The sequence below is a fragment of the Coturnix japonica genome, chromosome 1, assembly GCF_054131305.1.
Source record: "Coturnix japonica strain WE chromosome 1, WE-NBRP24, whole genome shotgun sequence".
NCBI lineage: Eukaryota > Metazoa > Chordata > Aves > Galliformes > Phasianidae > Coturnix > Coturnix japonica.
The window spans coordinates 102,304,121-102,326,062 of NC_140663.1; the positions used below are offsets into that span (position 1 = coordinate 102,304,121).

The following is a 21,942-nucleotide window of genomic DNA, read 5'->3' on the forward strand; positions in this document are numbered from 1 at the left end:
TTCGAATTCCTATGGTCAGGAACAAGCAAACCAGCTACCCACATTGTATTACCAAGCCCCCCAGCAGAATGGCAGTTTCACTTGGGCAACCCACTTACACGGTGCATGGGTTACAAATCTAGTCCTGAACACTGTTTGTGGGCACCCCCTGAAAGGACTGGCATTGTTGAACAAATCTTTCCTCTCTAGGCACGTCTGAGAAAAGCTATGTATTTTTCCAGTGCAAGGTGACATTCTTCTATTTTTATGTGAATCCTAGAGCCAGACCTGCAGGAGTCCCCACTGTAAGCATGGATGGCATCCGGCTGTATGGCATCTGGGAAGAGAGCAGTGCTGCTCTCTCAATTACCCAGCTAAAACCCAAATATTTACTCCCAAGCTGAGCTGAGCTGCAGCTACTCTATACCAGCTGGTTATCCCATTGAGCAAAGAAAGGAGGGAAATGGATTTCTTCCTGTTTTCCTTACTGGTCAAAGGATTAAAAGCAATATAGTGATGTTGGTCCCTAGGTATCGTCTGATTAATATCCTGTTAGCAAGATGGCAAACCTCCAAATTCACTTCTTAAATGACAATGAGACTATTCCATGAGCTTAAATGGACTTTATTAGCGTAACACTAATAATTCAGTGCTTAGAATCCAAAGAGATTGTAAGTAAATCTAGACATGGGCAGCTTATCGAAGTTCCTTTTTGCATTCCTTCTGGGTAGGCACAGAACAGCAACACATACATTTCACTGCTACTGTCAGGTCAGAAGATCCTAACTTTTATGATAAATGCATAATGAGGCAAAAAGCCCAGAAACTCAAGGAAATTCCTCTCCCCTGGCAACATCAAAGCCTTTGACATGGTCTCTCACAGTATTCTCCTAGGGAAACTGGCTGCCCTTGGCCTGAACAGGTATACCCTTCTTTGGGTAAGGAACTGGCTAGAGGGTCATGCCCAATGGGTCATGGCTAATGGAGTCAAATCCAGCTGGCAACCCATTACAAGTGGTGTCCCCCAGGCATGGGTACCTGGACCCATCTTGTTTAATATCTTTATTGATGACCAGGATGAGGGGATTGAGTGTACCCTCAGTAAGTTTGCAGACGACACCAAGTTGGGAGGTGGTGTTGATCTGCCTAAGGGTAGAGAGGCCCTTCAGATGGATCTGGATAGGCTGTGTCACTGGGCTGAGGTGAATGGGAGGAGGTTCCATACAGCCAGATGCTGGGTCTTGCACTTTGGCCACACTAACCCCATGCAGCGCTATAGGCTTGAGGCTGAATGGCTGAACATGAACCAGCAGTGTGCCCAGATGGCCAAGAAGGATCCTGACCTGCATTAGAAATAGTGTGGCCAGCAGAAGCAGAGAGGTAATCATCCCCCTGCACTCAGCTCTGGTAAGGTCACATCTTGAATATTGTATTTGGTTTTGGGTTCCTCACTACAAGAAAGACATCGAAGCCCTGGAATGTGTCCAGAGAAGTGCAACAAAACTTGTGAGGGGTCTGGAGCACAAGTCTTATGAGGAGCAGCTGAAGGAGCTGGGATTGTTTAGTCTGGAGAAAAAGAGGCTCAGGGGAGACCTCATTGCACTCTACAACTTCCTGAAGGGAGGTTGTGATGAGGAGGGGCTTGGCCTCTTCTCCCAGGCAACAAACTGGACCTGAGGAAATGGACACGATGTTGTATGAGAGGAGGTTTAGATTAAACATAAGGAAAACTTTTTCTCTCAGAGAGTGGTCAGGCACTGGAATGGCTGCCCAGGGAGGTGGTGGAGTCGCTGTTCTTGGCAGTGTTGAAGAGATGTCTGGATGAGGAGCTATGAGAGATGGTTTAGTGGCTTGTGGTAACAATGGTAATGGGAAAAGGGTTGGACTAGATGATCCTGTAGGTCCTTCCCAACCCTGTGATTCTATTCTATTCTATTCTATTCTATTCTATTCTATTCTATTCTATTCTATTCTATTCTATTCTATTCTATTCTATTCTATTCTATTCTATTCTATTCTATTCTATTCTACTCTATTCCATTCCATTCTATTCCATTCCATTCCTCTAGAAATTTGTCCCCACTGCTTCTTGATGTAGTACCAAAAAGTCTTTCCCAGAGAAGCTGTGGTGCCCCATCCCTGATGGTGCTCAATGCCAGGTTGGCTGGGGCCCTGAGCAGCCAAGCTGATCAGGGGCAGCCCTGCCCAAAGCAGGGGTTGGGGCTGGGTAATCTTTAAGGTCTCTTCCAATCCAAACCATTCTGTGATTCTTTGATTTGGTGATTCTATGATTTTATCCCCAGGATTCTTGTCTCCTTATTAGTTGGAACTTCCCCAGCTGAAGGCTGTCTGCTGACCTCCTCCTTTGCCTGACTCTTCCAGCCTATTTTACATTCGTAACTGCTCTGAATTCTCCAGCATCTCATATCCTTTGCTCTTCTTCACAGCAGATGTTTATGGCCAAGTTCACTTTAGTAACCAGAAGTATGAGGCTGAGGCAGGAGTTAGCTGTCCTAAAGGTATGTGAGATTGTTTCATTCATCCAAGATTATTCATGCGTTTAGGAGCACATCTACAACATGCATATCTTTTGCTTTCTGTCTGTATCAGCTGCTGGTGTCAGTGGGGATTCTAAATGAGATAACTCCTCTCTGTCACCTCGAGCAGCAGTTGGTCCCCAAATAGTGCTCCCTGAGGGACCAATACGTCATAGAAGAAGATAAATGTTCTGAGGATGCTCACTAAAAATACCATGTGTTAATTCCCCAATTAAAAGTCTCAGGAGGAGAATAATGAGTGATCTGTTAGCAATTCTGTATGTTCACAGTTGTCTGATATTCTACATCTGGGAGCTAAGTGCCCTTAGGTAGGAGCTAATTGGCCCCAGTTACCATAGTGCCTCACGGTCCTTAATGTATGTACCCTCACTCCTGCTCTTTAAAGCAAATAAGGACAGATTTCTATTTGGCAGAGTGGGAGCTGAGTCTTTTGACAAGACAGAGAGCGTATTTTACAGTGTTACATTCTGCAAACTACAGGTAGAGGAAAAATTCAGTTTCCAGTGAGATCTTGTAAGGCCCCATCTGGAGTACTGAATCCAGACCTGGCCCCTAGTGCAAGCAAGACAAGTCCACAGGAGACCATGAAGATGCTTAAAGAGCTGGAGCACTTTTCTTACGGAGACAGGCTGAGGGAGCTGGGCTTGTGCAGCCTGGAGAAAAGAGGGCTCCAGGGACACCTCAATATGGTCTTCTAGAACTCTAGGGGAGCTTACAAGCAGGAGGAGGACTGACTTTTTGTATGGGCAGATAGTGTTAGGACAAGGGGAAATGTCTTTAAACTAAAAGAGAGGAGATTTAGGTCACATGTTAGAAGGAAATTCTTTCCCCAGAGGAGGGTGATGCCACAGGCTGCTCAAGGAAGCTGTGGTGCCCCATCCCTGGAGGCACTCAAGGCCAGGTTGGATGGGGTCCTGGGCAGCATGAGCTGGTGGGGGGCAGCCCTGCCCATGGCAGGGGTTGGGGCAGTGTGGGCTTTGAGCCTCCTCCCAGCCCAAATCATGTGATTCTGTGCTTCAGTCTACACAGAGGAGAATGGCCACAGAGCAAGGTACTTCTTTGGGTCACATCTGCTTATTTCCAAGGACAGCGAAAGTGCTGTCACAACCCAACAACATGCAGACTCTCTGACTGGCCCCTTTCAGCCAGCTCTGTACCCAAAATGTCTGTTGTGAGAGCCTTTTCTGGAGTGACGACCCAGTGATTCTTCTGTCTGCTCAGCTTTGCATTACTGCAGAAGCCCTGCTGTCTCCCACACATGTACCCAGGCACTCTGTACTCATTACCTCTCCCTCTAAGGCTTGCTCTTTTACTCTCACAGCCCAGTGTGATTCAGCTTTTGCAGGAGCATAAGAACTCTTTCCTATGGCTTTGGAAGCTTGGTGCCACCAGGGAGCTTTATTTCTTGTAAGGCTTATCTTCAACAGATCGTTCACTATTCACCCCCTGAAAAACAATCAGGCTGTAACAGCACTGAGAAACCTAAGGTTTGTGGTGTGTTTGTTTGTTTTTTTAATATGCTGTCTCAGCATTGATTTCCGTGGGAGCTGGGTGCTTAATCTGCTTACGCATTTCTGAAAATCCTATTAAGTGCCTCTTTACTTTTCTAGGTGCCTAAATATACATTTCTTAATTTGGCTGGAAGGGAGGCTTGCATTCATCATCAAGATCTCCAGTGCACATAGCTCAGGAAGAGCCACCCCATCTCTTCCAGGTGCCCAAATGGCACTGTAGAGATGCTGCAACTGTGTGAATGTGTCAATTAAGTTGTGAATGCTGCTTGTGCTGTTTTCTCTGGGTCTGGTTATGACCTAGAAAAGCCCACTTGGCCTTTGCCGCTTATTTCTGTGTGCTAATTCTGCCTGCTAATCATAGCGCTCACAACAACTCCACAGTGTGCAAGATCTGGCCTGCAAGCATCAGTCATCAACTCCTGTGTTCTCAGGGCTTCCCCTGCAAAGTGTCAGCTTGAACTTGCCATGCAACACATCCATGCCTCAGTCCCCTGCCTGTAATGTGACGGTAATAGCAGTGGCCCTGTGCAATTCTTACAGATTAATTAATTACCATTTGCACAGGATGCTGACAGTTAAAGTGTACTACTGATAAATCACTTGTGTGGAAGGGAGTGAATGAACTCCCATATGAAATTCTGAGCAAGGTACAATTTACTGATACATACAAGCAGGGAGACAACCCAAAACCAGAAAAAAAAGGGAGAGGAGGAAGATTTTGTTCATCCTCCCATTGCTTCGGCCCCAACAGGATTACATTTGTTCCTGGCAGGAGAACAAAAAAAGTCCTGCTGGAATTTCAAGGAAGATCCCCAAGCTGGATGTCCTCAGGGAGCAAATATTAACTAACAAACAGAGCGCTGGATGGCTTGCTTTCTTGGGAGAGGAGCAGATTCCCTCAACACCACTTGGAAAAAAGAACTTGCATGAGGCCTAGAGCCAAGGGCCAGGATATAACCTAATTAGGCCAGAAAGGGTGATTAGCTGTTTATTTTGAAGATGTTCAAGCCATGCACTCACATGGTGCACTGCCCTGAGAGAAAAAAAGGGATGCTGTTTATAGTCCCAGATCCAAGGGATCAGCAGAGTTTATTTTCTCTTACAAATGAAGGCCTATTGTACTTGCGTTCTTTCAAATGAGGTTGGGTCTGTTTATTTTCACTCATTTGCAGGAAATGGGAATTTTTAAGTCTATTATTCTAAATCCAAGAAAGCAGTTTGTATTGCTTAAACCCAGATAAAGGCAAATCAGCCACAGCCTTCACACGCTACCTCAAAATATGTAGTACTCATACCATTAAGTGGCAACTGAATTTACAAAAATCTAGAATGTAAACTCTTCTTCTTGAACCTTGTCTAGAAGGCATGAGAAACTTGTTCACACCTTCCAGATGACAGGTATGGGGTATCCTGGTGTGGGATATGGAGCTGGTCAAGTCCACCCTCTGACAAGCAGGCACCGCTTGGAACTGATGCTGAGCCAAAGGGTTTGACACAGTATTTGAAAGCTCATTGCCTCTCAACTGTATTGAATTAGCTGCTGATTTATGAGGCCATCTGGGATCGTGGTACTGGAAAAGGAGAATGCTGGTTGAAGAAAGGTGCCATGAAAAACCCTACATGCAGTGTCCGTTCTTATCAACAACAAGACGAAGATGTCTTTACAGTACTCACAGTACACCCTGCCAAAACCTACAGTGGGATCCTACTTCAGTGTTTTCAAATATTTGTTTTAGTTGGCTTCATATTTAATTAAACAACGGTCCCCTTTTGCCGAAGGTTATTAACACGATTTGTTTGCACACTTTGATCTTTTATTTTTAATTCTCTCTCGTCTTCAAGAAGCCTTTGGTAAGATTCTTTGCTGATAAAAGTGCTCAAGCTATAGCAAATGGACTATGAAGTGACAGTATGTCATAGAGAGGGTTTTAATTCCTTTGAAGTTAGGATTTTTAATGGTCAATTAAATTATATTAATTGCATCTTCCTTATTTTAAACTTAAATCCATATTGTTTTCCAACTTTTGAGCTTAAAAACTCTTTAGAACTGAGGCAACTGCAATCACTATGAATGTAAATTTTATATGTTGACTGTTTCTGTACTGGTGCAAGAATACAACACACATCAAATACTGTGATGAGGACAGAAATTACTGGCAACCAATTATAAAGATATGGAAGAGCAGAAGGTACATTGTGTTACATATGTTATGGGGCTGCCAGAAAAGGCTACTTAGGGATGTACAATAATAATTTAGTTTGTTGATCATCATAATCTCATGCTGGTCGTAACTGTCTGGCTGTTATTTTATGCTTCCCCAGCCTGTTTTCTGAATCCATTCGCTGGTTTTCGTATTTGCTTATAATTCACAAATTGTTTGAGGCCAAGTGAATTTTGCTGTCTATCTTTAAAAAAGTGTTTCAGGGTATGTTTGGATGTGAGAAACAGCATGTCTCAGGAGCCAAGGCAAGCAAACTGTGCACAGAGTGTTATGAGTTTTATTCAGCATACACAAACTCACATGGGCATCCGTTTTAGATAATCCCAGTAAGTGGCAAGCAGAAACTCCATAAAGCAAATGCACAATTACTTACCAACCCTTGAGAGACAGTGAACCGCAGGAAAGGAGTGGCCATGGATTCAATAGGCACTGTCAGCAGTGCATCCCCTGCTTCAGTGTGCTCTTTTCCTCTCTCACCCACCTCAGCCTCTCTCCTGCTTTTATTCTCCCCAGAGTCTGCAGGGTTTTTTCCACTTGCACACCATACCCACGTGGCCAACATGTGATAGAGAGACCAAGTGCAGCACCTACTTACAAAACAAGTCTTTGCAAAAACAAGATAAACTACCAAGGTCAGCCCTCTCTATAAAACAAGATATTTTATGCCCACAGATCCCTTAAAACTGCCAGAATACTTCAGTACATCCCAGGATCATTCTTTTGTCAGGGGCCTTTATGACCTCAAAACAAGAAGGGGATGGGAACCTCTGTTCAGCAAAAATAATTTCCAAATCCCTCATGGACGCAGCAAAAATTCTTCTCCAGGAAAAACAAACTCAGCTGAACTCTAGCTAAATTAACTGATATCCCTCATGATCCACCAATTTTTGTGATGGATTATGTGGAAGCTTTATGAAGTTCAAAAATAGCACTGTGCTCCTCCTTCCTCCCTGTCTGAGGGTCTGCCTGCTATCAGAAGATTGATCAGCCACAGGCAGAACTTCCCCACTACAATGAACATAATCCTTCAGTTCACTGGTTTAAGTGAGTCTTGAAGGATTACTTTTCAGTGTAATGAGGGGTTAGATGCTTCCCAAGATAGCTGGATGGCCTTCGTGGGTTTTTAATATAAGCCAGTACACAAGAAGTTACAGCACTGTAGTCTAGTCACTTAGAAGTTTTTCCCTTTTCTCATAAAAAAAAAAAGACCTCCTTGTTCCTTGGAGCTGCTTTCTCAAATAGATCACAGAGAAAAGAGTTCTTGAGGAGAGGAAGTTTCTTGTTTGTTCGCTTTTTTTTTCCCCAAGTAACATAAATTGCTTTCTTCTCAAAATAATAATAATAATAAATAATCTGTTCCATTATCAAACATTCCCCATGATTTCTGGTGTGATTAAAGGTACCCAGGTAAGATCTTTTTCTCCACAGGGTTTTCTTAGAGTGGAGAGGTGGCATTCCACAATTAATTTGCACAGCATATCCATGCATCCTGGTGGCCAGACACACTCTTACCTTCTCTCCATGTTTAAACAGTAAGAGGATTCAGTACATAGCAGTCCAATTCACATGCAGGTGTGTCCCACCTGGTTTCCCTGCTCTCAAGGACTCCATGGCCAGCTGTTGCGTTGTGTAGCACCCATGCTAGTAAGTATGGGTATAGTCACGGAAATAGAAGAGCAACTACCCAAGTTCTTGATAGCTGCATCTATCAAGATGCACTATATGGGAGTGCCCTGATCCTGTCCCCTGCAGTGCCACTAGCAGCTACTGCTTTTGGAGAAGCTGAGTACAAGCAGTCTCCCATCACCAAAAGCAGCTCCCCCATCCCCACCAACCCCCTTCTGCGGGAAAGAGAAAAGGCCACGATGGAATGGCATCAGCATTCTAATCACCTCCTCAGGTGACAATCTCCCTTTCACCAAGGGGATGAAAAAAGGCATTGGTTAAATTAGCCAACACCTTTTCTGCAAAATATTGGCTGCTTCTGATGTCCCTTTTACATGTCATCAGGGAGTCCAACACAGTATTTTAACCAGATGCTTGATGTGAGCCTTTTTTCATAGGAGAAAAAAAAAAAAAAAAAAATTGGTGGCTAGTAGCTGATCAGCTGCTTTCTTCTCCTGCAAGACTTGACCCACAAGGATAAGCATTCCTAATATCTACCTGAGATTATTAATTTCTAGCCTCACTCAAATCAGATACATCTCTGTGGAATTTTCCTGTAGGCTTGATGTGACATTTTGGAAAAATCCATGGGAGTATAGATTATTTCCCTCAAAGCCCATAGGAATCTATGTTAATTTGGCTAACAAAGCTGCTTGGATCTGAAAACAAATTAAACCACCCAGTCATTTATAAAATGCCCCAAAGAAATGGAAAAAATAAAAAGCTTTTTTACAGTTTCTTTCTGCAAGAGAGAATGTAACATTCTTAACTCCAGAGATTTTCCAATCCCCACTCCCATCTTCTGTGTTTTATCTTCCCTCCTCACATTCACCAGTTTTATGGGAAGAGATGACAATGGCAAGAGGGCACACTGTCAAGCAAGCACCAAGTCCTGCCGTAGGCACACTCAGGATGAAATGCTCACCACCATTGAATGGCCTGTCCAGAGGCCACTGGGGAAGAGTGCCCTGCATGCACATCCCCCACAGTACAGATACCCACAGCACAGCAAGAAATCCCAAAGTCTCCTTATAGCTGATGGCCGTCTAACTAATATAGATACAGGAATATATGCTGCTGTTCGTCCCAGCCAAAAATAAAGGCTTAAAATCAGGCCTTTCTCTCCAGTGACTTGGACTTCTTGTTCACATGAAAATACTCACACTTGAAAAAATGAATCCCACCCTTTCTTGAAGCTGCTTTAATTTCCCAAGTTGTTCCTTCCTTTCTTTGCACTTCAGCTGCCAAAGAGCAGAGGTGATGCTCAAACTCTGGTTTGCAGGAGCAGTCCCCCTGATGACCACAAGGGCAAATGTTGATCATAGAATTGTAGAATTATGGAATCATGAAGATTGGAAAGATCACTAAGATTCCCTAGTCCAACTAGCAGCCCATCACACCATGCCTGTTGCCCACATCCCTCAGTGCCACATCCACACGGTTCTTGAACACCTCCAGGGACAGTGACTGCACCACCTCCCTGGGCAGCCTGTGTCACTGCAGCACTGCTCTTACTGAGAAGAAATGTTTCCTAAACCTGAACCTCCCCTGATACAACTTCCCAGGATGACCATCTTCCTGGTCCTGCTGGGATGAAAGGAGGAAGAAGCCATGACTGTTGGCATCAAGAGGAACTAGCAAAGTCCAATGGTCTTTTTACACAGAGGCTTAAGAAATTCACCTAAGGGGAAATTCTTTGCTACATTTTGTCTGCAAAGAAAATTCTCCAGCTCTGCATCGTGGAAGTACCCGACAATGGAATCTGACCAGCAAAGTTCACTCAGACATGCTAGCTTTTCAGAAAGGGGCAGGAGTATATTTGATGCGACATTCATCTATTTGCACTTTGAAAATCCAGTTCCTGGGGAGTTACTTTCTCATTCTGTTTTATTAGTTTTCGCTGTCTCCCAAGACCTATGCAGTTCAGCTCCATGGTAACTCAGGAACTTACTCAGTTGCCTTACATATTGATGTATACAAGGAAAGCACAGCACTAACACAGTGTTTGAGTATTCCTAAGATATATTTAAAATGTCTAAGAAGTGTGGCAAAGTAAGATTTATAGAAGATATAGAATAGTGCTGCCTTGCCTTAAGATCCTATCAGTTATTTCTTGGGAAGTTCTACAAAGCCACTCCTGGCTTTACAACAACTAGGGCTGTGCTAAACTTTTGCCCATTTTATTAAGCTTAATGCATTTTACAGCAGTACTAAGCAGCCCAAAAGGAGATCCTATGGTTCTATGGCTGGTGAGCACTGTACAGAGTAAAAGGAGGCATCACGGAATTGTAAGAGCTGGAATGGACCTTTAGAGGTCATTGAGTTCACCCCCCTGCAAAGCAGGTTCCCTACAGCAGGCTGCATGGGTAGGCATCCCTGCCCTACAGGGGTCACAAAAACCAAACAAAGCCAAAACAAAACAATACAAAAAATGGTTAAAGAGGAGCAGGAAAACAGAGGAAATGGAATTTGCTCCACAGCAATGAACAGATCCCAAGCTCTCATCCTGGTGTCCAGACATTGTCTGGCAAGCACCATACATAACATAAACTACTCAGTAACCCCAAATATGATATGTATTTCTTTTTGGGATACATGATGAAATGTAGATGATATAGTGCCTAGCACAAGCTGTAGTTCTGAAAGTGTTGTGAGGATTCATCAGTTAATGCCACAGGGACGTGGTGTAGAGCATCTAAAACCATGACAGACTTCCACTGCTTCTCAGTGTTGTTAGCTCAAAATATCCTTGGGATTCATTTTCTTAATCCCTCAGTGAAAATGACAGGAAAAGTAGGAGAGACTATTAGAAAAGATATTCTCCCATGTGTTTTAGAACAGGAAATGAAGCTGCATGTGCCCTTTAATATCTGCTTAAGTATGGCATGCAAACTTCCAAGGAGTAGAAAAGGGATCAGCTTCTGCTCCTAAGGATGCTTTGAGAAGGGGGAGAGACAAATCTCCCAGCTCAATGGTAGGAGGCTGAACACTTGCAACAACATCTTCTGAGATGTTCTGACCTGGTTGATTTTCATACAACAGGCCTACTGTGAAAAGCCTACCTCTGAAAATTGCTAATGAGGAATCAACAATATTGTGACACAGTAGCTGTTGTGCCAGAAAGATTTCCACCTTCTGTCATTTGGATTTTAATGAGCCCCTTATGTGTTTCAATGTGAAGCAACTCATACTACAAACAAGTTTAACAGTTGCCTTTTAACTTACAGGATAAGCCCTCGCAGAAGCAAATCTCCCCAAGGCAGCTGGCAAAACAGATGAGGTGAAGTGCCTAATGTCCAAACAGTGAGAATGAACACCAAAGAGCTTCTGGGGCCCATGAAAGCATTTTAATTGAAAATACCTACATCTGCTTCCAAGCACAAGACCTCTTCTAGTAGTGCTAAAGGATCAGCAATGTGTCAGGAAGAAAAATAAAAGACCATTGGTGGCTGGCCGTGCTGCTGAACACAGCAAACACAGCGTCCCAGCTCCCTCTGCTAGCAGAGGTCAGGCAAGTGGAGACATCTGCCACTGGTTTCGGTCTATAGAGGTGAGCATCTTTACTTGGCAGTTTTGGAGAACCCAGGCAAGCTACATCGTTATCCTATTGTGACACTTTGGGGTTACTTAGGATGAGTTTTATCACATGGTATGCAACCTCCTGTCTGGTATACATTCATGTATAATCCTGTTGTAATTCCTGAAGTGGAAACAAAGTGACAATGTTTGTCTCCTAATAGCGTTCTAAAGTCTGTGCAAACCTCTAAGATGAAATTCATTAGGTTTGCTGCTACTGTTCTCTGTTGTATTTGTTGTTTTTCATTTTTAAACATCAGTGAAAAGAGACAGGATTTCAAAATTAGCAGGATTAAAAGAAGGGAAATTTACCCAAATATGTTTGTTATATACTTAGACAAAATGTGTAACTATACCTACTAATACAGAAAATAAGTTTAGTCAGGGTCCAGAGCCATCCTTCCTTCCAATGCTTATAGCACTGATGAAGGAAAAGATACTTTACTTCAGGAGATATCCATTTTCTTCTATCAAGTAGGGAACTAATTTTTAGTTAGATAAAATGTTGCATAAAATGCCCGGCATTATTTAAAGCATTCTGAATTCTGCTTCTTGCTTTAGCTACCTGACTCATCAATATTTTGGTTTTGTAGCTAAGAAGAGCTACATTATGCCAAGGCAAAAGTAAACAGTAATCTGATCTGTAAGTAAATAATTATACGGTTACGGTAGTGATCCATTATTTAAGGTTCCAAAACAATTTTCCCTTTAAAACTAATTTCATTAGAACACCTCAACACTTTCTCTGCACTACTCCACGGTTCATTCCCAGTCAGAGGAAAATATTTGATTTTTAGGAGGAGCTGCTTTTACAGAACATAAAATTAGTAAATTGTATCATTTTGTACCAAAGGTTTTGGCCAAACGTAGTTTGTAAAATAGGCACAAGCAAACAGTTTTCCCACTGGCCATGCTGACAATGAAGACAGGCGATATCTTTTTACCAGGAGGCCCATTTGTTACCAAGGTGATCTCTGCCCTTGGCTTAACCCTATGAGAATTTTGGGGAAGGGTATCTCTACTGTACTATCTGTTTCTAATTCCATCATACTTTGATGGCTAGAGATATGTTACATATATCTGGGGTCTTAAATGAATCAAATTTATGTAGAAGTCTCCTATCTCTGTCCTTGTATCTCTCTAATAGAAAGTGAAGTCCTCAGCCTCCAACGATCACCCTGTAAACTGCCTCTAGCCCTTCTCCTTCTATGAATATTCTTGGCAGATATTGGCAATGGATACACTCAAGCAGCCTTTCAAATTCTGCTCCTATTTTGGGAAGGGAACTTGATATAAATTATATTTGGTACCCTCTACTAATTCATTCATTCTCCTTCAAAGGATCTCCTGATCCCATGTGTGTACTCAGGTTAAGAAAAAGAAAAAAAAAAAAAGCCTTCCCTTTAAACATTAAGAATCCAGGACTTGGTTTGGTTTTGATTCAGAACAGAGCTGAAGTACAACAAACATTTTCTCCCTCAAAACTCACAGTCTCTTGCCAGGTGCTCTTTGATTAAAATCAATGCATTAAGTCCGTGTCATACGTTATCATTAAAATGACATTTCTAACCTAGAAGTTGTTTTAATACAAAAGCTGTAACTACCCATCACAGTGAAAACATTTGAATTGTATATTTTTTGGTTGTCTTTTCTTTAAATTGAGTAGCACAGTCCTGTGAAACATTTCTCTATCAGTTAAATTATACACTTACCATTGGAAAATAAAAAATCCATTAGGACATCAGAATTTTTCCACATTCTATTTATGGAAGCATCAGATCAACTTCTTTTCTCCTTCTTCTGTTTTTCCTGAGATTTCTCCGCAGTTCAGACAAGAGCATTTCACAGATAGCACCGATCAGCTCTTTACCATGCAAATAAATTTGAGGCTTCTATACACTAAATCACAGGCATGAATGATTCAAGTTCAGGTCTTGGATTCCAACTGAGAGAGCATTTTAAGTGTGCTTAACTTTATTGTTAATGTGTATTTAAATGCTTCTCTAGGCTGGAGTTGTTATCAGTTTAGACCACAAATTAAACTCGTTGAACAGTAAATTTCTGTAAAAATACCATCATGCAAAAAGCAAATGTACACACTCTAGAGTGTTATTTCCTATGACAGCTAGTTAGGATCTCCAGCTGATGGATAGTGAGCACGTATGGACACAGGGGGTAAAACTAAGGATGTTGTAGACATTGCACTGCCTGCTTCCTGGATTTTCAGTACTTGTTTCACCATTATTAAGCAGTCTTGTTGTTTTGAAGAGCAATAAATTCTCACAATTAAATCTGCTTTGCAGTTATCTTGTTTGGGAAGTTCTTTATGGACCACAGTTTTTCTTCGGATATGCTCCTGTGCAAATAGTGTTACCTGCAAGGTGAAATTATGCTTAGTGAGTGAAACAAATATACGTGCAAATAAATACATGTCCTTCACTGAGTAAGTTATTTCTGAATAGTTTGGGACTTATCCATAGATTTGACCTTCTGCTGGCACAGAACCATAATTCATCACCTCAGTAACACAGTGGCGAGTGAAAAAGAGCATAGTCTCTTTGCTGGTTTTTTTTTTTTTTTCCTGGAGATTATAGAGTGACTTTTAACTACAAGGCCGCAGCATGAGATCACAGTTCTGGCAAAGACTGAAAGATCCTATTCTTTGAAATCAATGATTGCCAACTTTGAGATTTGCTTTATAGTGGCATTTTTCAGACTTCATTTCTATTGTGCCAAGCAGAATATTAAGGAGATTATTATTTCCACCTGCACTGATTCAAAGGATGAACATTTCCTTCAAATTTCTACCACTGCATTTTATCCCAGATTAATTTCAACATACCTTAAGATATCTAAAGGAGATGCCTCCTCCAGAAACTCACCTCTCAGGACATGTCCTCTGACCTTCAAAACTCATTGTAGTCACAAACTCTCCTCTTTGTCTGCAGAGATCTGCTTTCAGCCTGTGACCTGCAGAACCAGAGGCACCTGTGAACTAGTTCTTGAGGAGTTTTTGAAGGATAAATGGGAAGATCAATTCTGTAGTCAGTGGCTGAAATTCATTGTAGAAGTGTTCCACCTTGCATTGGCAAGCTGAATGGAAATGCCAGCCACAAAGGCCTGGGAAGAATTTACCTGATCACAGTTACTTTGATGGCTGAACACATGCACTTTGTTGGGGCTTTGTTGAGTTATTAGCCAATTCTGGGCATTCTAAAGGCCAGAATACTCCAGTATTCCTTATTGAAATGGTGGCCTTTCCAGAAATACCTTCTAAGCAAACCTCTCATTGCAGTCAACTGCATGCAATTACTCAGAAACATCCACGTGGTTGGTGTCTTATAAGTAGGGTAAATCAAATAGTGAAAATCATGAAGAGTTACATTTTTCCTCTTCTGAACTCCTCAATTTACTTAACTGCAAAGCTATTTGCAAAATGAAGATGGAGAAAGGTGAAGACACCTAGAAAAAGCTCTCAAGCCAACACGGCAGAAACAAGGTGGCAGGTGTCAGATCAGATAAATTAAAGTATGATTGCAAATCGTGGTGTTATTTCATTAAAAATACAAACAACTTTATGCTTAGGGTTATGCATTTGACCTTAATTTTTCTTTGACATCTAAAACTTCCAGAAAATGATAGCAGAAAATGAAACTAAAGACAATGCTGTAAAGAAGTTCTATTTTTATTACAATGTAATTTTATTACAATGTAATAAAAATTGAAATACACCTCAGGCTGAAAAGCAGAAGTGCCATCAGTCTTCTAGTATGCAGGTAAAAATTAATACATGTTACTTTGAGCTTGAAAGGAAAAATAATTACTTGTGTGGAGAAATGCACCTTACCTGTTACACTTTGATGAATTCAGGTAACTGTATTTTTAGAGGTATCTATGTTTTTCATGTGAATCATGTCATTAAGGGAAAATCCTTACTTCTAAGCAAAAGCCAGCCAAGGAGCAAGTGAAATCACTGGCCTTCTGATCATCCATACCAGTAAACTGCTAGGTCATGCCTTGCAGGCTCTGTCGCGTATTGTTTCAATCTATTTCCAGCACAGATCTGCTGCTAAGGGACTAACTCCAAACATTATAAATACAGGCTGTTCCACAGAACTACACTGAGTGCTTCTTTGGTCTTCATTTACTAAACAGTACAGACACAACACAGGCATCTTGCCTTTACTTGCCTATGTGGTCTGCTTTCAATCCTCTACTGTAGCATCACACAAACTACACCTTTGCTGTATTTACGTATATATATACTTATTTATTTATTTATTTATTTATTTATTTTAAGGACACATCAAGGAGCTTTCTTTATAAGCACTCCTAACTTAAGCTTGTAGGCTTTGCTAACCCAGATAACCCAGGAAAGTTCCTACAGTATAAGAACGCTGTTAGGCTCAGCATGAATATGAATACTGAAGGTGTGTTAATTTTGGTTGGGAAAGCAAAGACACAGGAAAGCTTAAATTTTTTTTGTTCTATTTTGTTCTGACCTATTTTTTGTAAGCAAATAAAACTACAGTAGCAACTAACTCCAATAGCATCAAGAATGAAATGTCTTCAGCCCACGTTGTATGGTTCCACCCTTTAACTAACATGGTTTGGAGAGAGAAGATTTTTCTCTCTGACATCTAGAAAGCTGGCTTCTTTCTCAAGCAAATTCCACACACCCAAACACAAAGATCCTTTTAATATAGTTTTAGATATAAGCCTTCAATATTAAACATTACCAAGGTATTTTATCTCTGCATCCTACAAACAAGGAATATTAGAAAAGATCAAGCAGAGTACCTGAGCAGCAGAAGGGACTAGGAAGTTCATTAGATAAAAAGTCAACAGAAATTTAACTCCTCACCCTAAAAGGCAGTAGGAAATTTCTCTCCAGGTTAAGAAAAATAGACTTCTAAACCAAACTGAAAGGAGATTTGCATCCATTTGCTGAAGTTTCAGTTCTCAGTGGATACGTATGCATTCAGTATTTTCTATAATATTACATGGTTTGCTGTTGCCGGAGTCTGTTCAGCTGCTCCAAATATTTTTTGCTTAAGGATATATTTTATTTCTGTTGATGCAAAACCTGAGCCATGCAGCTTTCCAGGCTACAAATACAAGAGTGACAGTCAGACATGACTAGAATTTCTCTCTTTCTTCAGCACACTTGGTAAGCAGAAGCATAGGCACAATGTCTTAAGTACAAGCAGGGCATAAGGATGTTAAAGTGTCATTTCAAAGACTACCGGCAAGTAGTAATACAACGGAATTGTAAGTAGTTTTTAAAAAAAAGGAAAAAAAGCTTTGATGAAAAAAATGAATTAATTTATTTTCAGCCAGGGAATGTGACACATTAAGAGGCCAGCAAAGCCAAGTTCATGAGAAAGGATTCCTCTAGATGGAACTCTTGAATTTGAGAGATGACAGTCATGTAATAAATGCATGGAAACATTCAGCAAAGATGAAATGCCACTTAGGAAATTATTCTCTTCCTCAGCCGATTATTTCTCCCACTGAAACACCTTCTCACAGGAAAATGGGCTTATCTCACCTACTCAGCCCATGGCACAATGAAACATGGCTCTTCTGTGTAGAAGACTTGAATTTAAAGGACATGAATAATGCAGTAAAATAAATAAAAATGATGACTACAGTAGAGGTTTTGACAAGTGCAGAGAGATATCTGTGTAGTTCCTTCTGGAATAGGATTAAAGCTGCTAATCAAGAATTCTAGATTGTACTCAGCTCTTGTTACTGAACTTCCTACCAACATTTGCAGACCTGCCTGGATTAAAAAACTTTTTACAATCTTCTAATCATTCTGCAATCGAAACATCTCCATTAAAAACTTGAGAAGTGAAAGAGCAACAGAAAAACAAGTTCATTTAAACATAATCTTTGTAAAACACTATCAACTACAGATACAACAATAGAAGAGACGTAATATTACTTAGCAGTTTTATCAGCAGCATTAAAAACAAATATGATACCTTCAAAAATAATCGTTAGAGATATGTGGAAGAAAAAGAAAACATATAGTTTCACGTTGCTAAGTGGTATTCTTCAGCTTCTGAAATACAGAGACACCAGCAGCAATACCTGTGCACCACTAATGTATTCAATGAGAGCACAAAAGCAGATGCAAAGATGACAAAGAGCTTTTCAGGATAAGACACTGGAGTCAAAGAACTTGCATGGCAAAATATAATGTAGGGCAATGGATCCTCGCTACTCATACTGAAGAGCCAGTTATTACCTGGATCTCAGGCCCTAGAGCCCTCCAGCAACACTGCAGCAAAACTAACCCTCATAACTGAGGTATCTACTGTTAAGCACAGTGCACGGTATGGAAATAACAGAGATGCATTGGAAAGCAGTGCAATACCTGGCATTAAATCTTGACTTCTACTGGTGATTGTGCAGTTCTTTGCATTTTTAGCTTCTCGTTTTGACTGCTTAAAAATGCTTTTCTTGAGGCTATCTTTGAAACATATTGAGAAATCTTGTCTGGCAGAAAGCATAACGTGCATGCCCTACTGTGGTACACGCAAGCATGCACTGTGTTCTCACAGCTATCTGCATGCTGCTGGCTGTTATTAGAGGCACTGGTTACCTTCCTAAACTTGTACTGCATTTGTAACACTTCTATTTTCCAAACATCACTTTTCCCATTACATCTCTCACAGCAAGAGTGATGCTAAGTCGTTTCTCTGACTTAGCAGTGCTGCACCTGCAGATGCCAGTAGCCAGGCATTCTCTATGCATGGTCCACACTCCCTGAGCTGCCTTTCCCTTCTCTGGGGGGAGGTAAAGGGGATCCCAACTCCTACAGTCAATGATGCTCAATGTAACTACTGTTACTGCTGCTGGGAAGCATGACCACGGACCCTGTCTTGCATCTTGGCACAGCAATTGCTTCCAGTACCAGCACAGCCTGCATCTGAACCACAGTATGGGATGAGCCCTGGGTGAAGCAGGTCTGGCCCTGGGTGCTCACTGGGTGCACCAAGCCTGCAAGGCCCTCAAGCCCCCACTGCCATCCCACCTGCAGTACCAGATGACAGGAGTGGTGATAGTTTTCCTGAAGACATTTTGTAATTGCAATGTGTGTCTCATATATAGCAGTCAGAGGCCATAGTTAAGGGAAAGAGCTATAAATCTATGAATAAGTAATGGAGGTTGGGCTATGAAATCCATAAATTAACACTGGAGCAATTCTCTTGGTGACAACATTAACACCAGCACAGCATTCAGCTGTTTATCATTGTGAAACAGCTCCTGCTTCCTGCCACAAAGGCAATTCAGGGCTTGCTTGGACTCCTGTGTACTTTTCTTGCATTCACATCTGGCTATAAGTAATTCATCACAGAGACTGTACAGTGGGGATACTGGGCCTCACTAATGCTTGCTTAAATGATACGACTCCTCCTCATCCAACACTGACCACTCTGGTCACTCAATGGGGCCTTCATCCTCACTACATATCTGTGAAGGGCTGGAGAATAAAAGGTACAAGGGGTCACCTCAACTCCAACTCCAACTCTGCTCTCACAAAGCGAGCCCACACTTGCACATCAGGGAGCCCAGGATGAGAACAATATCCTGTACACCTGAGACTATCCCTGGATGTGTTCAAGAAACATGGATATGTGGTACTTAAGGACATGTTTTAGTGGGCAGTATTTGTGGTAGGTGAATGGTAGGACCAGATGATCTTAGAGGTCTTTTTCCAGCCTTGAAGATTCTGTGATTTTGTTCTACAACTCTTTGAGAGGATTTACTGGTCTCAGAAAATGCCACGAGCCTCTCCTGGCTATTAAACAAGTACTAATTCAAATCTACAGAAGCCATTCCAAACATCCTTTTCAGGGACTAATTTAAACCCCCTGAAACACAGAATCACTCAGCCACATTGTCCTAAGCACACTATGCAGGCTCAGAAGGTGCTGTTAACACATCTGTTGAGGATTTGCCATCACATCCCGCCTGAACCAATGAAGTGAGCCACACCTGAAGCAGTAGTCACTATCTCACCCCACTCTGCCCCAGAAGCTGCTTACTGTGGTAATGGCTCCAAGCCTCTTCCCAACCCTTCTCTCCCAAGGACAACACATTTAATCTCTCTCAACTGCCCAGCTTGGCACAAGGGCTTTCCCCATGTTTTCCTGCCAAAGACAGTTACCAAGAACAGCATGGGGCACAGACCTTTGCACAGCTCACGGATCGTAGAACCATATAATCGTTAAAGTTGGAAAAGATCACTAAATCATCTGGTCCAACCGTCCATCTACCTCCAATGAATCATGACCCTCAGTGCCACATCCACACAGTTCTTGAACACTTTCAGTGGCAGTGTCTCCACCACCTCCCTGGGCAGCCTGTGCCACTGCCTTAATGCTATTTTGGAGTTTTTCCTAATACCCAACCAGAACTGGCTCCCAAATTTGCTCCTCCAAATTATAGCTCCTCTCCATCTCCATTCATCTGTCTCTTGTGCGTTTTATAGTACTTATCCTGATTATCATCTGCTACTGTGGAAACATCACACACTTTATAGTTAGCCACTTTGTTCCTGTGCCAAGGATGCACTCAAGCTCCTGTTGCTAGTAGCACCAGTTTCTCTTCATGGCATAGATTCTTAAATGCAGTAGTTACACATTACTCGAGCAGCGCATGTTTCTTCTTAAAATAACGCAGGTGTCTCTATAGACCTTCACTAGGCCTTTGATGCACTCCAGGCATCCTGCTTTTCAGTCTGTTATTCAGGAACACAACTAAAATAATTGGGCTTTCGTACTTTCTAAGTCTTCACTTTTTTTTCTGACTTCTAACAGAGTGAGTGGTCAGGTGAGATGGCTCAGAGGAAGCTGGAAGAAAAGAGAATACATGAGTATGCTAGGAATTAAGCTAGCTTGTGTAGCTTGCCTCCGGAGAGGTGTGCGAAGCCTGCAGAGCAGTTGATCATAGATGACAGTACAGTTCGGAAGACAAGAGAAGAAGGTGAATGAATGGAAAAAATAAGCCAAAAGGCACAAAGAACTAGAGAGCTCCTGAAGCAGAATTTAATTCTCCTGAAAAGAACAGGCAAAATCTCTAGAGATTCCAGTCTTGAGCAGGGAAATCCACATCTGTGGCAGGTGTGAAATGAAGATCATTCCAGCTCCTTCACTGGTCGCTGCCTGGGCTCAGACATGTGTATCCTGGAAAAATGCACGAGGTGCCCAGAGCTGAGTCACTGAGACTGATATCCTGTATTTGCCAGGGCCCAGGAATATCTTCCATGTGGGCAACAGGAGCCCAGGATAGGAGAAAGAAATATATCTTGTGATACAGACATTCTCATCATTTTGAAGTGTTTTTCCACTGCTACCAGGTTTTAAGAGGCTCAAGGTTAAATGTTTATTAATCAAATAGAATAAAATCATTGCATAGGCTTTTAATGAAGTCAATATTTGTAGTATGGTAACCTAAAGAGACAAATAAAAGTATTAAAGAGGAAAAAACACAAAATACCCATTAAACAACATCCAGGGTCTGAAATAGGATGTGCTGGTTGTAAGCAAATTGCATTGTGTAGCTGCACCAATCTCCCCATGCAGGCAGCCATAGGATATGCTCACTACGTAGTAAATGTTTTTGCATTATCTACACTTGCAAGCCAGTGGTAAGGACAGCAGCCTAGGCCTATCCTGGAGTGACCTTGTATGCGACCCAAATGAAATTAGTAGGGTTGAACAGGTTTTTAAAGCAGGAGAGCAGAACATCCACTTCTAGCTGTCAAAATGGCAAACTAAATCTAATGATCCAGTTTTGCCCTTCTCTGTAAGATAATCAGAGTGAGGAACTCATTTTGCTGAAGTCAGATTTGTTGGGACCTTGGATAGGCTATAGAATGATTCCTTGAGTAAAGACCTGAAGTGGTAAAGACCTAAAAAAAAAATAAGAGATAATGACTCTGGAGACAGAGATTTGTTACATTAGGTGTAAATCAGATGTGATATTAAATCCATATGGTAAAGGTTAACGTGTAAGAAATATTGCATATTGATTGCAGCACTTTAGAATTGGCCCATTTTTTATTAGCATTTTTTTGGATTTGCTATAGGCACCAGAAATGATACAGAATGCTTAAGAATTACCTGCAGCTGTAAATGATAGTGTGAGTTTGACAAAGATAATAATGCTTTCCTTATTCTTGTAATAATAGTAAACAGCAGAGATTCCTAATAGCAGCATCAATTCTATCTCACAAGCAAGGAAAAATTAACATGGGTGAAAGAAACAGTGCGGATCTCCCAATAAAACCATAAGATTGGTAGCAAAATGATCCAGCAGCAAAGGAAAAAGCAAAATCAATAGCAAAAAAAAATGTGTTAATTAGTACCTTCTCCATTCTGCAGGATATATATCAGGCTTCAGTGCTTGCAA

General features: G+C 41.6%; 2 long non-coding RNA genes across 3 annotated transcripts in view; one reads left to right on the forward strand and one right to left on the reverse strand.

Annotated features, from left to right (window-relative positions):
• Positions 1 to 21,942, forward strand: part of LOC146762619 (uncharacterized) — a 39,254-nt gene that overhangs the window by 16,449 nt on the left and 863 nt on the right. The window contains exons 2-3 of one of the 2 annotated variants that reach the window (XR_014939907.1): positions 2,430 to 2,498; positions 11,166 to 11,303. This is a non-coding gene — a long non-coding RNA (uncharacterized LOC146762619). Of the gene's footprint in view, positions 1 to 2,429; positions 2,499 to 11,165; positions 11,489 to 21,942 lie in introns of those variants that run through there. The other variant, XR_014939906.1, reaches the window with a different exon arrangement.
• The window catches only part of LOC107324726 (uncharacterized), a 41,473-nt gene continuing 32,984 nt past the window's right edge, over positions 13,454 to 21,942 (reverse strand). Inside the window, exons 2-3 of the long non-coding RNA XR_001559545.3 lie at positions 14,397 to 14,484; positions 13,454 to 13,888 (exon numbers count right to left, since the gene is read on the reverse strand). This is a non-coding gene — a long non-coding RNA (uncharacterized LOC107324726). The remainder of the gene's footprint in view (positions 13,889 to 14,396; positions 14,485 to 21,942) is intronic.